This window comes from Hylobates moloch, unplaced genomic scaffold, assembly GCF_009828535.3.
Source record: "Hylobates moloch isolate HMO894 unplaced genomic scaffold, HMol_V3 SCAFFOLD_8, whole genome shotgun sequence".
Lineage (NCBI taxonomy): Eukaryota > Metazoa > Chordata > Mammalia > Primates > Hylobatidae > Hylobates > Hylobates moloch.
Window position 1 is genome coordinate 104493830 of NW_026652283.1, and position 17179 is coordinate 104511008.

General features: G+C 40.2%; 1 protein-coding gene across 2 annotated transcripts in view; it reads right to left on the reverse strand.

The window, feature by feature from the left end:
* RARB (retinoic acid receptor beta) overlaps positions 1-17179 on the reverse strand; it is a 776321-nt gene that overhangs the window by 743867 nt on the left and 15275 nt on the right. Inside the window, exon 2 of one of the 2 annotated variants that reach the window (XM_058441891.1) lies at positions 3383-3461. The exons of the other annotated variant lie outside the window; for it this stretch is intronic. The gene's annotated coding sequence lies outside the window, so the exon portion shown is untranslated. The remainder of the gene's footprint in view (positions 1-3382; positions 3462-17179) is intronic. 2 annotated transcript variants of the gene reach the window in all.

A 17179-nucleotide genomic window follows, 5' to 3' on the forward strand; every position in this document is an offset into this window, starting at 1 on the left:
TACTGTACTGAATACTCTAGGCAATTACTAGTACTTTCTCAGAGTCAGTACTTGTGTATTTAAACACAAAAAACAGGACAGTAAAAATATCATGTTGTCTTGTGGGACCACCAGCATATATTTGGTCCATCATTGGCCAAAACATCATAGGCAGAACATGACTACATAAGCTGAACTCTGAATTATTGCTAAGACACACATGAAAAATACATTAACGGATGACTGTCGTTTGTTGATATCCAGAACACTGAGGATTTTCTCCAAAGGATGGCAGTAGGGTCCACACATTCCAATCTCCTCTGCTTTCAAATCCAGCCCCACCAAACCTTCCTGACCACTGGCTGGATGGAACAAGGAGTGAGGAGAGAGCAATGCTCATGCTATTACCTGTCCTCCAAGAGGCCAGTTCAGGGATAGTCCCTTCTACATGTATCCCTTGTGATACCATGTTTATTAGTTTGCTTTAATAAAATGGAATCAATTGGGTAGCCTGACAAATTCTGCACAATTTGGAGGCTGGAAGTCTAGTATCAACATGTCAACAGGTTTGATTTCTCCTGAGACCCTTCTCTTTGGCTAACAGATGGTTTTCTTCTCACGTGGCCTTTGTTTATGTGTGCTCACACATCGCTGGTGTCTTCTTATAGAGATACAGTCATATTGGATTAACGCCCACCCATATGACTTCATTTAACCTTTGTTTTGCTTTGCTGTTTTTTCTGAGATGGAGTCTCACTGTGTCACTCAGGCTAGAGTGCAGTGGCGCGATCTCGGCTCACTGCAATCCCCACCTCCCAGGTTCAAGCAATTCTCCTGCCTCAGCCTCCCAAGTAGCTGGAACTACAGGCATCTGCCACCACACCTGGCTAATTTTTGTATTTTTAGCAGAGACGAGATTTCACCATTTTGGTCAGGCTGGTCTCAAACTCCCGACCTCAGGCAATTCACCCGCCTCGGCCTCCTAAAGTGCTGGGATTACTGGCATGAACCACCACGCCCAGCCACCTTAGTGATTTGAAAAGCCTGCTTCTAAATAGTTACATTCTGGGGTACTGGAAGCTGGGAATTCAATATATGAATTAGGAGGTAACAAAACAGCCCACAACATATTAAGAAATTCACACTCTTCATTTGGTTATTTCTAAAGGTTTATATACCTCACTATGTCATCTACACTACCTACCTTTCTAAGTCATTAGTATACAAGAAGCCCTTAGTATACAAGAAGCCCTTAGTATACAAGAAGCCCTTAGTATACAAGAAGCCCTTAGTATACAAGAAGTCATTAGTATACAAGAAGTTCATGTAGTTCAAGTTCCTCTTTTTAGAAAGTAACTCAGATAAGTTATTTCACCTCTCTGTACCTAATGTCACACAGCATATTATCACCTGACACAAGTTACGCTTTCCTTTTTAAATAGTCTCAATTTCAACATACTTACGGGGTATTCTACTTAGAAAAAGCTTGCAATGATTTAGAAGGAATTTAAAGACTGCATGCAATGCTCTCTTCTGTAAAGGATGTTTTTCTTCAATTATCATGCCTCAAATTATTTATTTATGTGTGTATAGAGAGTATGAGGGAGCAGCAGTGGATGGGTTTGTTTGTTTTCTATACTTGAGTTTGCCTACACACTGAGGAATAGCTATGGTCAAACAACTCTTGCCGTGTGTTTGAAAGGAACCCATTTAAGCACAGAGAAGCAATAAAAACAGAATGTAAAGAAACCTTCTGCCAAATGACCTGTTGAAAAGCAGCAACCTAGCTGACAACTCTCATGTCCTGTTAACTGGCTGAAAAACAAAAAGAAGGCTGAGGGAGGGTGAGAGAGGTTGCGAGGTTACTGACTGGGAAGGTAGAATGTCCCAAATGCAAAAGGTTTATTCCTAGAACAATCAGAATCAACACCCAAGATGTGCCAGGTGACTTCAATATTTGCCACTGCTCCCTTTTTGCACAGTGGGCAGCTAAATATATGATGCCTACGCCCAAGAGGCATTAATCCCTCTGACATGGGCCCCGTTCATTTTGTGAAACGATTAGTTTAACATGGACATAATACAAGATCCTTGCAGCATCACAAACCAAGTGGTTCACAGAACTTGACTTGTTTTATTGATCTAGAGGTAGGTCAGCAAACTAAAAACTGTAGACCAAATCCATCCTTCCACCCATTTTTTTGTTTTTATTCCCAACCTTTGAGCTGTAAAAGAAATAGCAAGGAAAATATATTTTACAACATCTGAGAATAATATAGAATTTAAATTTCAGTGTCTGCAAATAAAGTTTTATTGGAACATATCATACTCCCTTGCATCTTATCTAGGGCTGCTTTTTTGCTACAATGGCAGGATTGAGTCATGTGACAGAGACCATATGGCCCACAAAAAGCCTAAAATATTTACTGTCTGATCCTTTACAGAAAATGTTTGCAGACATATGATATAAACTTCCAAGTCCCCAAAGTATATAAAACTTACACTTCAGATTTTAATATCTTTGCATATTTTACCCTGGAAAACCTTAATGACTAAGCAAAGCATACTGATTATATTGGTTGAGTCTGGGATTTTGTGGAACATACTAAACCAGAAAGATTACCACATTTAGAAACACCAGAATACAGAGGTTTGAGACCAAAATCTTCTAAAGCAAAAGAGCTGCTTTAGAAGAGTCTGTTTAACTTCCAGGTGAGTACAATAACATGGCACCTGAAGGCATTCTAATGCTTAATTATTTGTTACACCTACATGAGAGTTGTACTAAAAACTCAGTTCACATTTCATCACATGGCTCTCAAACGAAGTTTCACCCCCTAAATCCATTCCCACTTTCTCAGTCACAACTCTCTTCCCAACCTCAAACAAGCAAAACTCTCAAGCTCCCAGAACCACCTTGTTTCATGAGACATTGCAATATAGAGGAAGACATCAGCTCAATTCTTTTCTCTCAGCTCTTCCCGGCAACAAACTGTTACCTTGAGTTGAACTGATTAACTGAAATAAGCATTCTAAAAACCAGATAGGGCTGATTACAAGGGGAATTACTGACCATAGCTTCTAATAAGAGTATTAAGGAACTTTTTTTTTTTTTTTTTGAGACAGAGTCTTGCTCTGTCATCCAGGCTGAAGGGCAATGGTACGATCTCAGCTCACCACAACCTCCACCTCCCCAGTTCAAGCGATTCTCCTGCCTCAACCTCCCAAGTAGCTGGGACTACAGGCAAGTGCCACCATGCCCGGTTAATTTTTGTATTTTTAACAGGGATGGGGTTACACCATGTTGGCCAGGCTGGTCTCGAACTCCTGACCTCAAATGATCCACCTGCCTCGGCCTCCCAAAGAGTATTAGGGAACTTAAAAGGAGTAAACCTGAATGTACCTCTTTGCTGCAAATTGTGAGAACAATTCTCCAGATGAGCAGGACTGGTGACTGTCTTTCTATGATGATGTTCAGGATTCTGCAAAAACAATGGTCTTCATTCAGCAGTCTTAAACATCACAATGCAGAAAAAGAAATTAAAGTAGATTATTCAAAATCTTTGCCTGCTTCTTCACAATACCTCCTTTCCATGATGTGACATAGTTAGCCGTCTTGAAATGAGGAGACTACCAAGTTCTTTCACTAAATCTTAAGCCAAACTGAAACTTCTTCACTGAAGCTGTACCCGCTCACAAGGAGGGAATCACACGCTAGGGTGCAGCCATCTTGGCTCAGTGCTTCGTATTAACTGGGCTCAGGGGCGGGCTCATGTGCTTTAAATGCAAAAGAATTCACACAGGTGGCAATCGTTAATTATAGTGCACATCCCACTAGCATGGACCTTTGACCCAACAGCAAATTAAAAGTAGATTGGATAGAAGTTCTGCTATAATCCAGGCCCGTGAAGATTTATAAGAAGAAAAAAAAAAAACATGTTGTAATCTTCTTGGTTTCATCACTTTTTACATAATAAAATAAGTTCTAGGGTCTACTGAGAGATACCTCCAATTTCTACCTCAGCAATTTTAGGGAAATATGACAATAGTTTCTAATCCTAACATTTTTTAAGAAAGCAAAGTCTTAGGTTCTAAATTGTATTTTATTCAAAGAATGTAATTTAGTTTTCTTAATTTCCTCCTGCTAGGGAAGCTAAATAACTTGCCTCAGAGATCCTCTTCCATTAAAGTTTAACCATTACAACAAAATATCGCTTTTTGGTTGAGGGGCGGGGAGACAGGAACTTGCTGCTCTGTTGCTCAAGCTGGAGTGCAGTAGCATAATAACAGCTCACTGTGACTTCAGACTCCTGGGTTCAGGCTATCCTTCCATCTCAGCCTCCCAAGTAGCTGGAATCACAGGCACATGCCACCACTTCAAGCTATTTTTTGTTTTGTTTTGTTTTTTTGTAGAGACAGGGGTCTCGCCATGTTCCCCAGCCTGGTCTTGAACTCCTAGGCTCAATGATCCACCCGCCTCGGTCTCCCAGAGTGGTGGGATTACAGGTGTGAGCTACTGCACTGAAGTCGAAACAGCATTAGTTAAAGAGGAGTAACTAGTGTTGGCAGAATTTACAAGTAAAAATACAGGATGCTGAGTTAAATTTGAATTTCAGGTAAACAGCAAATACATCTTTAGTATACGTGTATATACCATGTAATATTTGAGACATATTTGTATTGGGGACATAATTATGCTAAAAAAAAATTTGTTGTGTATCAAAAATTCAAATTTAGCTAGGCATTCTGAATTTTATCTGACGACCCTAGAAACACCTTTAATTCAAAATGTTTCTGGGTGAACGAGCAGTGGGGGTAAAGTTTAGTGAGTGTGTTGCGCCTAATCTTGGAAGATAGAAATACTTAAAAACTTTGGAACAGATTCCAGAACCGTTAGGCCTCTCAGTTCTCCCATTTGAGGAATGAGGGGTGTGAAGTATAAATGTTGCATGGGCCTGTAAGGAGAAATTTTAAAAAGAATGATAATCCAGTTTGGTATAAATGGCAACATCCTTGATTTTTTTTAAACTTCTTTAGATTGCTTGTGTATGAATCTTACTGATGAGTGTAATTAATTTATTAGTGAATTAAATGAATAAAAGCTGTTTTGGTGCTTCCAGCTCCAGTCATGGACCACAACATGAACTATCAGGTGTAGCTTAGCAACTCAATAATGAGAAGGCATTTTCTCTTCAGCTTTGGTGCATTTTCTCTACCAAATAAATCAATTGAAAGCTCATCTTGACACTCCTCCATCCCCCCGCCCCCATCATTTCAATGTGAAAAGAGGAGACAGATTCAAGCAACTTAATCCAATTGCTTTTTCGAGATACAGACTCCTTAAGTATTGCCTCAGACTATGTCTGACCTCTTGAACTCACAGAGGGGAAATTAAGGCAGAAAAATCTAGCAGTTCAAATTGTTGTAGCTTCAAGACCTGGTGAGATTTAATCTTTTTGGTTCCCTAAGGCAAATAAGGTTGAGCAAAATAACCAGAGAGTAACATGTTGAAGAATGGTTTATTTTTAAGGACTGAAAATGGCCCCAAACACCAAACATTTAGGAGGGTAGAAGCTACAAAAGTTCAAGGTTATTTAGTTACCAAAGCATAATGACATAAGTCAACGAATCAGGAGAGAGGTGTTGAGTGCAAAGCAAAAGAAAACTTAGATTGTTAGGTACAGTATAAGGAATCTTTTGCCTTAGATAACTTTAATTTCAAGGTAACCATGTTGGACATAATACCATATCTACCTCAGAGTTACTTTTATCATGCAGTGGGTCGGGACATGTTTCTAGTCCTTAATACTATTGATTGGCTTCCTCTAAGGAGTCCCCTGAATATTCAATCCGGGAAGCCTCGCCACAAAGTGACAAAACCCTCACTCTAATCCCCAAACATGCCATGGTAGGTCTAAAACCTGATTCATTTTGGGGAAGGTCTTAGAGCCTCATGGATGAATTTTTATCCCTGGAAAATTCCACTGCTAGGGCATTTCAAATAATTTAAAAGGGATCATGGTACATTTACATGAGAAGAATGAAGATCCTCAAAATATTGTATATATTCAAGAATTACCTAGGAAAACTTGTAGTAAATGCAGATTTCCAGTTTCTATCTGGAAGACTGAGACAGAGAATCTGTTGTGGTAGATCTTGATTTTTCTGTTCGAATTTTTTTAAACAATCCATATAATATGTATTGATTATGTCTTAGGATCAATGTAATGTGCTAAGCACTGGAAGTTTAGAATTTAAATATATACTATATTCCCTCTCAAAATTTATCATTTGATCCTGTTTATTTCTCAGAGAAGGCCTATAGGGAACAGGTATACAAAAGAAAGCTGAGGTACAAAAAGATCACAGCATATACTAAAAGACACGTAGCCAGTACATACAGAAGTCAAGTCTGCAATGAGGTAAGTTAATTCATTATTTTTCATCTCTTTTCCAACTATTTTCCTGCCACACCTTTCTATTATGTTGCTGTGGCCTACTCACTGCCCTCTGAACCCACCAGACATACACTTGCCCCAGGACCTTTGCTGTTTTTCCTTCTCTATGTCCAAAGTATTCTTCCCCTTATCTGACTTACTGCTTCATTTCCTTCTGTCTCAGATCACCTCTCAGTGAGACCTTCTATGACCACATTATTTAAAATTACAGCCTTCCCACAGAGCACCCTGACCTTCTTTCCTATCTTCCCAGTCCTTCTGAAATGTGAAATTTAATGGATAAAGTGAAAACACTCCATCTTACAAATCTGACGTGTAGCATACTCATCACTTGGAGTGATTTGCTTATATGTATACATCTAACAGTTTCTTGCCTGTCTCTGCTAGGATGGTAATTCTCAAACCTTAGCAGCATCAGAATTACTAGAAGTGCTTTTGAAAACACAGATTCCTCCTTTCCAGCCCCAGAGATTTGATGGAGGTCGTGCTAGTGGTGCCAGTCAGCAGATCATTTTGAGCAGCCTTGCCATACGGCACTAGTTCTCATCTAGGGATGATTTTGCCCCCGGGGAACATTTCATAATATTCGGAGACATTTTTTATTGGTACAGCTGGAGTGGGGGAGCCAACTGGCATCTTGAGAATAGGGGCCAGGAATGCTACTAAATATCCTACAATACGCAGGACAGTAGTGAGGAAGTTGAGTAACCCTGTCCTAGATGAATGCTTCTTAAATGCTACTATGCATCAAGAAGAGGAGGGCTTATTAAAAGTCGTATCATTAGATTGCACCTCCATAGTTTCCGATTTGTTAGGTGGGTTCAGTGTGGAGCCTGAAAATTTATATTACTACTAATTACCCAGGTGAAGGAAATGCTATTGGTCCAGGGCCAACACTTGGAAAACAATTGCAGAAGGAAAGCTCCACAAAGCAGGAATCGTGGTCTCTTTACTCCTTTCCCCAGCAATAGAATGTGGTACAGTATAGTCACTCAAGTTTCTAATTGTTAATAACAGCACCACTACACCATGCACTCACATGATGATTCTGACACCAAGGATTCTGGGATTACACGTTGAGAAACAAGAATTGTTTGAGCAGCAAATTTCAGATGCCTTCTAGTCCTATCGACCCCTCAGCTCATTTACTACCAACCAAAGAAGTCGAAGGAGAGTTTGCATGTTTGCCCTGGCAGGCCTACCAATCTGCCTGAGGGGATGCTCAAATTACATCCCCACAGTAAGCACTGTACAAAAGAAACACTGTCAAACGCAAGTCTCTGCATTCTCTATTTATGATGAAACTACACGACCCTACAACCACCTGTGACACAATTCCCATTTTCAAAAAGGCCAGAGAATTTATTCACACACACACACTTAGTTCTTCAATCTGATCCTTGAGTGAGGTCTCTAGCATTGTAATATAATTGGGAATCGGTGTGTCTTGAATGTAATTGCACTTCCATAACCACATCTCTGGCAGCTGTCCACTTTAAGATGGTATCTTCTGGGTGCTGCCGATTACCTCTCCTTACATCATTTTCTGGGGGAGTATTAAATTCAGTTCCTTTTATCCTGTGCCCAAAGCCAACAATGAAGCAGTTGATCTCCATAATTCAACCATGTCTGATATCTTAGATTCAATGGCCCTGTTTAAGACAGGCATTTAATGAAGAACTGGTGAACGAGAAGTTTAATGGCTAAAGTGAAGACAATCCATCTTATAAATCTCTTTTTACTCATGTGGAATCATCAGCCAGTGTTATTGATTTGCATTTAACGTTTGACTGGACTTTTCTATTGTGTTCAGATGTTAGTATCCTCTACTGGTGCCCGCAGGCTATTAGTTTCAGGGTAAAGCTTGCTGTTCTGAAAACCAGTCTTCTCTACCGAACTGAAAAAGCTGAAGCATTCACGATGGCTCAAAGAACCCAACACATTTTAGATAGCCGTAAAAAGTATTTCACTAGTCGCCTTTATTTTATAACAGTGAGAATTGACATAGAAATAATCAAAATCTATAAAGATACAGTTCATTATTTTATTATTATTATTATTTTGAGAGAGAGTCTCACTCTGTCACCCAGGCTGGAGTGCAGTGGCGCGATCTGGGCTCACCGCAAGCTCCGCCTCCCAGGTTCACACCATTCTCCTGCCTCAGCCTCCTGAGTAGCTGGGACTATAGGTGCCTGCCACCATGCCTGGCTAATTTTTTTTTTTTTTTTTTTGTTAAGAAAAGACAGGGTTTCACCATGTTAACCAGGATGGTCTCAATCCCCCGACCTCATGATCCACCTGTCTTGGCCTCCCAAAGTGCTGGGATTACAGGCGTGAGCCACCGTGCCCAGCCAGTTCATTATTTTAAAAGCAGCATTATTAAGATATAGTTTATATACCATACAGTTCACCTGTATAAAATGTACAGTTCAAAGGTTTTTAGTAAATTTAGAGTTCTGCAGCTGTCACCACTAATTTTAGAACATTTCCATCATCACCACAACCACCAAAAAAATAACCCTGGGCCAATTTGTAGGTACCCACCACCAGCCCCAAACACTAATTTACTCTCTGTATCTGTAGATTTGCCTTTTTTGAGAATTCCATGTAAATGGAATCACACTATTTGTTGTCGTTTGTGTCTGGATCCTTTCAGTTAGGAAGATGGCTTTTAAGGATCATCTATGTTGTAGCACATATCAGTACTTCATTCGTTTTTGCTGCCAAACAATTAATTGTATACATATATCACAATTTGTTTATTCACCAGTTGGTGGACATTTATTTTGTTTTGTTGGGCTATTATGAATAATGCTACCATAAATATTTATGTACAAGCCTTTATGTGGACATATTTTCATTTTCCTTGGGTAGATTCCTAGAAATAGAAATCCTGGGTCATAAAGTCAATCTATGTTTAACTTTTTTTAAATGCCAAACTGTTTTCCAAAGTGGCTGTATCATTTTGTAATCCCACCAGTGGTACATGAGGGTTCCAGTGACTCCACAGTCACTGGACCTCCAGAGTTTCCAATTTGTTAGGTAGGTTCAGTGTGGAGCCACAGTCTCTCAAATATTTGTTATTGTCTATCTTTTTTACTTAGCCACATATGGTTCACTCTTAATGTTGAAATGTGTGAAACAGTGCTTTCAGATTTGTCCCACAAATATAAAAATACATCCAACATTTATTGGGGGCCTGCTCTATGTAATGTCTTTAAATGTATTACTGTTAACCCATCACTAACAAAATGAGATATCATCTATAGTTGATAAACAAAAAAAACTAGGTTCAGAAAACTTAAAATTTCCCCATGGAATTCCAGCAAGCAGGTTGCAAAATCTGAATTCAATGCCACAAAACGTGAATGCAAGAGTTATTTATGCAAAAGTCAAGACATATTTGATATACAAGCATGGGCTTCTGTTTACTACTCATGGCCAAGATATTTCTGCTAATGTCATTAAAAAGAGGAATAAACAATAAATTCAGTTCTTTCTAATGATTACAGATTTTCCTTTGAAGAAACTATACTGAAATTCTAATGAACAATTTCACCTCAAAATTTTCTCTTAACATGTCAAATCCCAAAGCTGTAGTTTTGACTCAGGATTTAACCAGCAAGATATTTATGACAATCAAAACTCAAATGAAACATACTTCATAGCAATGAAAATGCTGAATGGTTTTTATTAACTCTACTAAATCATTTCCTACCATCAAAAGATATAAATTCTGACAACTGCTGTTCATGTTTGAGCGCTTAAAAAACATTTATTGCCAGTTTCTGGAGTCCCGCCTGTGATTGAAGAGTATAGATGTTTCATCTAGCATGTATTCCATTATGGATAGGCTGTTGGCAGAATGGCGGCCAAAGTCACTGGATGGAACTGCTTCAGCTGAAAATCTTTAACTTATCACCTAATCAGGCCACAATTTGCTTTCTTTTTTTTTTGAGACAAAGTCTCATTCTGTCACCTAGGCTGGAGTGCAGTGGTATAATCACAGCTCACTTCAGCCTTGACTTCCCCAGAATCAGGCCATTCTCCCACTACAGCCTCCTGGTAGCTGAGACTACAGGTGCACACCACCATGCCCAGCTAACTTTTTATATTTTGTAGAGGCAGGGTCTCATCATGCTGTCCAGCCTGGTCTCAAACTCCTGAGCTCAAGCAATTCTCCCCCTCCCAAAGTGCTGGGATTACAGTCATGAGCCACCACGCCAGGCCTGGTTACAACCTCTTAACCTACCCATGCCCTCTCCTGTCTCCAATATGACTTCATTTGATCTACCCTTTGTCATTTAAATGGCCATTCTGCTTTCTCAAAGCTAATTCTTCCCTGCCTTGGAGATAATCTAAACACTGGCTTGAAATGATCAACATTTCAGAAAGGATAACTTCATTCCCTTAGGATTCATTATTTGACCTGCTTGACACAGAAGGTTTGTTAATGAGTACTTGCTTCCCTGTTTTGTTTTAGAATATCTGCTGATGTAGTTCCTTGCTCCTCCAAGTATGGCCCACAGACTGGCAGCATCAGCATCCTCTGCAAGCTTGTTAAAAATGCAGAATTTCAGGCCTCATCCTTGACCTACTGATCAGAATCTGCATTTGAACAGTCCCTCAGGTGATTCCTACGCGCTAGGTTATTAACTTTAGCACAGGCTCTCAGGTCTAACCCAAAGAACCAGAACCTCATATTACCCAGCTGAAAATCAGCCCCTATCAGGAGTAATATCAAGGAACATTTATCAATCAGAAAGCACTTCCTACTCTTCTGTTGGCATAGGTTTCTTCTCTCTGCCCCCAAACATGCTAAAGCCACTCCCTATTAAACAACAAAATCTCTTGACTCTGTTATCCCTTTGAGGAAGAATGCAATATTGTTCACATTTATCTACTTCCTCTCCTTGTGGGAGTATCTAACATCCCCATCCTGTTGAGCCCAGAATTGCCTATACGACTTGCTTTGGCCAATGAAATGTAAGCTAAAGTGATATGTGTCATTTCCAAGCAGGAAACATTTCAGGCTTTGCAGACCATAGGAACTCTCTCACAACTACTCAACTCTACCTTGGTAGTGTGAAAGCAGCCTTAGAGACTACATGAGTAAATGGGTGACTGTTGCTATGGTCTGAAAATTCATGTGGTGGAAACTTAACCCCCAGTGCAACTGTGTTGGAAAGTGGAGGTTTTGGGGATGTGTTTAGGTCATGAGGGTTCTACCCTCACGAATGGATTAATGCTGCTATAAAAAGGGCTTGCAGGAGTGGATCCAGTCTCTCTTGCCCTTCAGCCTTCTTCCAGGTAAGGACACAAAAAGGAGGTCTTCAGCAGATTCCATCGTCTTGGTCTTGAACTTCCCAGCCTTCAGAACTGCAAGAAATGTCTGTGCTTTATAAATTACTCAGTCTCCACTATTGTTATACCAGCACAAAACAAAGACAACTCTGTTCCAATAAAAGTTTCTGAGTCCAAGTTTCAAAACTGAGAAGTTATTCTTAGCTCATCTACCACCCTAACTCCATCTACACTAAGCCAAGTATCAAATGCAAAACCACAGAAATTCTACCTGCAGGGATATTTGACATCTTTTAGCTCATTCCCATAATGGATGTTGAATGGGTAAACAGGTATGCTCGAAATGGCCCGCAAGCATAATGCTGAACTGTTGTTTAGTGTTTCTAAGCTCAAGAATGCTATGATGTGCTTTATGGAGAAAATACCTGTATTTGAGAAGCTTCTTTCAGGTGTGAGTTACAGTCCTATTGACTGTGAGCTCAATGTTAATCAATGTATACTAAATAAGGTGTCTTTAAACAGAAACACACACAAAACAAGGTTACATATTGCTCAATTGATGGAAATGTTGTAACCAGAGGCTCACAGGAACCTAACCCTGTATATGCTAAGGCATCAATCTTGGTGACTTTATAGAACATAAGTAGCGAGAATAACTGGAACCAGCAGCTTCTTGAGAGCCATTACTAAGCTCTGCCTCAGGCACAGCCATTCTCACTTTGTCCGTGAACACACGCGGCATATACAGTAGCTCCCCCCTTATCTGCAGTTTCCCTCACTGTGGGGCAACAATGGTCTGAAAACAGGTTAAGTATAGTACAATACCATATTTTGAGAGAGACTACATTTACATTACTTTTTTTTACAGTCTATTGTTATAATTGCTTATTTTTATTAATCTCTTACTGTGTTTAGTTTATAAATTAAACATCATAAACTTTATCATGTATGTATAGGAAAAAACATAATATATTCAGAGTTTGGGACTATTCTCCATTTCAGGCATCCACTGGGGGCCTTGGGAAGTATCCCCTGCAGATAACAGTGGACTACGATAGCCAGAATGGCTGGTTAAGGAAGTGTAAGCAGACAGGTAGATGTTGCAAGACAATGAAATTTAGTGTGAGGCTGTCCAAAGTGAGTAGTAAACAGAAATCCATAATCAACATCAAATAAATTATTTCTTCTTTGGGTGGCCATAAGGCATAGACAGTCATACCTAGATATAAACACAGTTTATGACAGCCTGAAAGGTCACACTAAGGCCGGAATTTTCCTTTAAGTAACTCTCTAGGACATCATGAAGTAAAAAACAATCAATCATGGAAACAGATGGGATATAGAATATGCTGCTATGTTGCAATTAGTAAAAGGGGCTATGGATAAAGCAAAACTCATCATGCTGAAAAGCAGAAGCATTGCAAACAGCAAAAGACCTTGTGGTCAGCCACAGCTGTAAACTGAAAGACAGAGGTACCCTTCGTGAGGCAGAGAAAAGGCCAAAAATGATAAATATTTCCCAGGTTGTTCGCAGATGCTCATCCCAAACAAGGAAAAGCATTAAGTAGTACTTAGGCAGGAACTGCAAAGTCAATAGGCTTAAGAATGCTCTAGCCATGACTCAACAGCATTCACCTATCTTTGTATTTAAAAAAACAGTTAAAAAGAGAGACAGTATTTGGATTTGACGTGTTTAAAACCTTACAGGGCCAGGCGCCATGGCTCACACCTGTAATCCCAACACTTTGGGAAGCCGAGGCACCCAGATCACTTGAGCCCAGGAATTCGAGACCAGTCTGGGCAACATGGCAAAAACCCTGTCTCTACCAAAAATACAAACATTAGCTGGGCATGGTGGCGCTTGCCTGTGGTCCCAGCTACTTGGTAGGTTGAGGTGGGAGGATCCTTTGAGCTCAGGAGGCAGAGGTTGCAATGAGCCGAGATTGTGCGACTGCACTCCAGCCTGGGCCACAGAACAAGACCGTCTCAAAAAAAATTTTAAAATTTAAAAAGTCTTACAGCACAGAGGGGTGGAGATGTATTGATACTTTATATATGAAGGCAAAACCCATAATCCTGAAGCACTGAGTGTGGCCCTAAAATGCTCTCTAAGTTTGTCAGGGCTGAGTAGTCCACTTGCAGTTTAAGTGTCTATGGGGCACTCCTGGTCTTTTCACACATAGGCCAGCTCTACTGCCTTGCTACTCAAAGTATGGTCCACAGCCAAGAAATGCAACATCACTTGGGTATTTGTTGAAAATGCAGACTCTCCAGCTCCAACGTAGAAGTACTGAATTAGCTTGTATTTTAACAAGATTTCCAAGTGATTCACATTTTAAAGCTGGAGCAGCAATGGCCTACAATTATAGTGACCAACAACCTAGGGCCTGGTGTAAGCACCACAAGTATCATGCAGTGTGAGAAACGTCTTCATCTCAGACACATCCAGGTAGTTTGTCACCCTATTTTATCACAATTCCACAACCAAAGGCAGTTCTCAAATGGAAGACTGAGACTCAAGAGCCACTTAGGGATTATTGTACCCTGAAACAATTTCCCACTGTTTACGGTTTACTTTGGAGTCACATCTGGTTTTATGTGGTCTTCACATAAGGAAAGTAGAACAAGGGTGGAAGAATTCATATGGAAAACTAAGACTTTGAAGAACAATCTTCCTCCACACCCAATCTTCCACTCCAGGATATACCAGTCCAAGGAATGCATTTTGAAACTGAGCGGAAACAAGACCAGGAGACATTCTTCAGGGGCCTAGAGTCATTCTGTGTGATTGGTTACATTATCACACCTTTCAAAGCGAGGGACAGCTGCCCTTGAACAATGGTTCTCAGACTTTAGCTATGTCAAAAGACACTTGCAGGGCTTATAAAGCACAGACGGCTGGTTCCCACCCTCAGACTACCTGATTCAGTGTGGTCCCAGATCAGCAGCATCCAAAACACAGGGAAGTGTGTATAGAGGCAGAAGCTCAGGCACCACCCCAGACCTGCTGAGTCAGGATCTCTATTTTACCAAGATCTCCTGGTGATTTGCTTGCACAGTAACCTTTCAGAAGTATTGATATAGAAGACACTCTTACAAATTTGCTGAATCTGCATCCTGTGTATAAATACAACTGCTTAATCTTCTCATTGAGCAAATCTGAATTTCATGCTCTTCTCTTCCTTTTTTTTTTTTTTTTTTCCAATTTTGGCCATAGAATAGGTGGAAGTTCATTGCCACACAGGTACACAGATTAATTGTTAATAAGCAAGTTACTTTCAACACCAAGAACAGAAAGTGCTCTCACTGACAGTGAAGGAGCATTTGCCCTGGCTCAAGGAACATAAGGTCTTCTATTCTCTCCAGGGAAGGAGCCACTCAGGGGAAGCCACCACTCTCAGACTAGGGACACCTGGACACAGCCAGTGCCAGCAGTCTATGTACTAGGCAGACATACTTCGGAATCCCTGCCCTCCACAACAGTTCCTGCAATTTGTTGGCCCATACCTCATAGGAAGGTTTGATTCCTGCCAGATTAGCTTACTAAGGAACAGCGTATTCCCTTCTGCAAATAGATAATGCTGATGTCACATTTTCTACCTCTACTTCACTGTTGCCAATAACATAAGGCCACACATCCTGATATTTTCTACTTTGAAGTCCTTGAACTGGATACCAGTTCTCCTGGAATTTTTTTAAAGAATGGTAATAACTAATATTTATCAAGCACATGTTAAGTGCCAGATATTGTCTTAAATACTTAACATTCCTTATCTTATTTAATCCACACAATAACCCAGGAGGTAGCTACAATGATTAGTCCCATTTTACACATTAGGGAATTTGAGACATAGAGTAGCTAATTAGCTTGCCCAAGATCACCCAGCAGGCAGATTGCAGAGCCAGCACATTAATGAAAAAGACGTTAAACCGCCAATTTTGTCTTACCTTTTCTTTCTAGAAAGTTCTACCTTAAAAAATAATGTAATAACAGAGTGTTGCATACAGGAGTAACCCTGTTGCACTGGAGAATGTCTTTTAACCTGCATGCATCTCAGCTCCTCCTGTGGTAAGTGGAATAATAATAAGCACTCTGCCTCTCGCAGAGGTATTGTATAAGTCTGTGCCTGCATAGTGTAAACCATAAAAGGACAGGACAAAGACAATGATCAAAGGGATGATAATCACCCCAAATAATTCATTAATTCTCACAACAACCTTGTGAGACACAGGAAATCGACTCTGGATTAATTGTTGGCAACTATTAAAATGTGGCGTGCCAAGATTCTATTCTTGTTCTTCAGGTGGGTGGAGGGGGGCTATCTGCTGCAGAGAACTGACTCTCAAGTTGGGGAGGGAATGTCAAACCTTTCCAAGGAGCTGCAGGAGAAACAGAAAAAAGAAACAGGGCTGTTCCCACCTGTACATGAGTGTAACAATGACTGATAGATGATCGCCAAATCTGGCACACGGATAGGTTACATTTCTCAGCCTCCTTTACAGTTAAACATGGCCATAGGATTCATATTTAGACAATGGGATGTGAGAAATCATGCCCCATCAAAATCTCCCATGCATGATTCTCTCTCTCTCTTGCCCCATCTGCCAATTGAATGTCAATACCCAGAGCAACCTAGGAAACCACACATGGAAGGCAGCTGAGCCTTTGTTATCCTGGGTCCCTGAATGACTGTGTGGAATAATCCTTCTTACCTACTGCTCCTTCCTAGTCCAGGTATACCATTATTGCACTGCTTTCTACATATTATGTCACATTTAATTTTATTAAGCCACTGAAATTGGGTATTTCTCTGATACCATAGCTAGTATTAGCCAAACCATTGATCAATGTCCCCTTTATCTAAACATCTGCTTTATGCCATTTTAAATATGTCACTCCTAATGCAAATTCCCATGAATAATGATTCTACCTAGGTTAGAAGAGGAAAATATCCCTAATAGATTAGGTGAGGTTTTATTCTCATATGGATGTTAATCTGATTGTTTTCCTAACTCCTGTGTGGGATTGGCCATGGTGGGTAAATGACAGCTTTGATTGTTGAATAGAATAAGAAGAAATGTTTTGCAGCAAGGGCAGAGGAGTTTGCTGAAGAGGAAGAAGTTGGTCATTGTGATTTCACCATATTTCCAAGACCAAAGGAGAGTTGGAAAGTGAGGTGGGATGGCTCCAAAAGGAAGTCACCTGACTTGACAATTTTGCCAAGACAGACGTGGGGAGCAGGGAGAAAGAGGAGGATGAGAGTGCTAACTCCCTGGGGAAGCAGGTTCCAGACCACAGGGGTCCAGAGAATATTGGTATGAACGTCACTGAAATATACTCTGTGTATAAGTTCATAAAATTCCATTTAGATGTATTTATCACAATCTTATAGATTGAAGAAGTGCCATATTTGATTTGCCCAAGGTCATGCAGTACA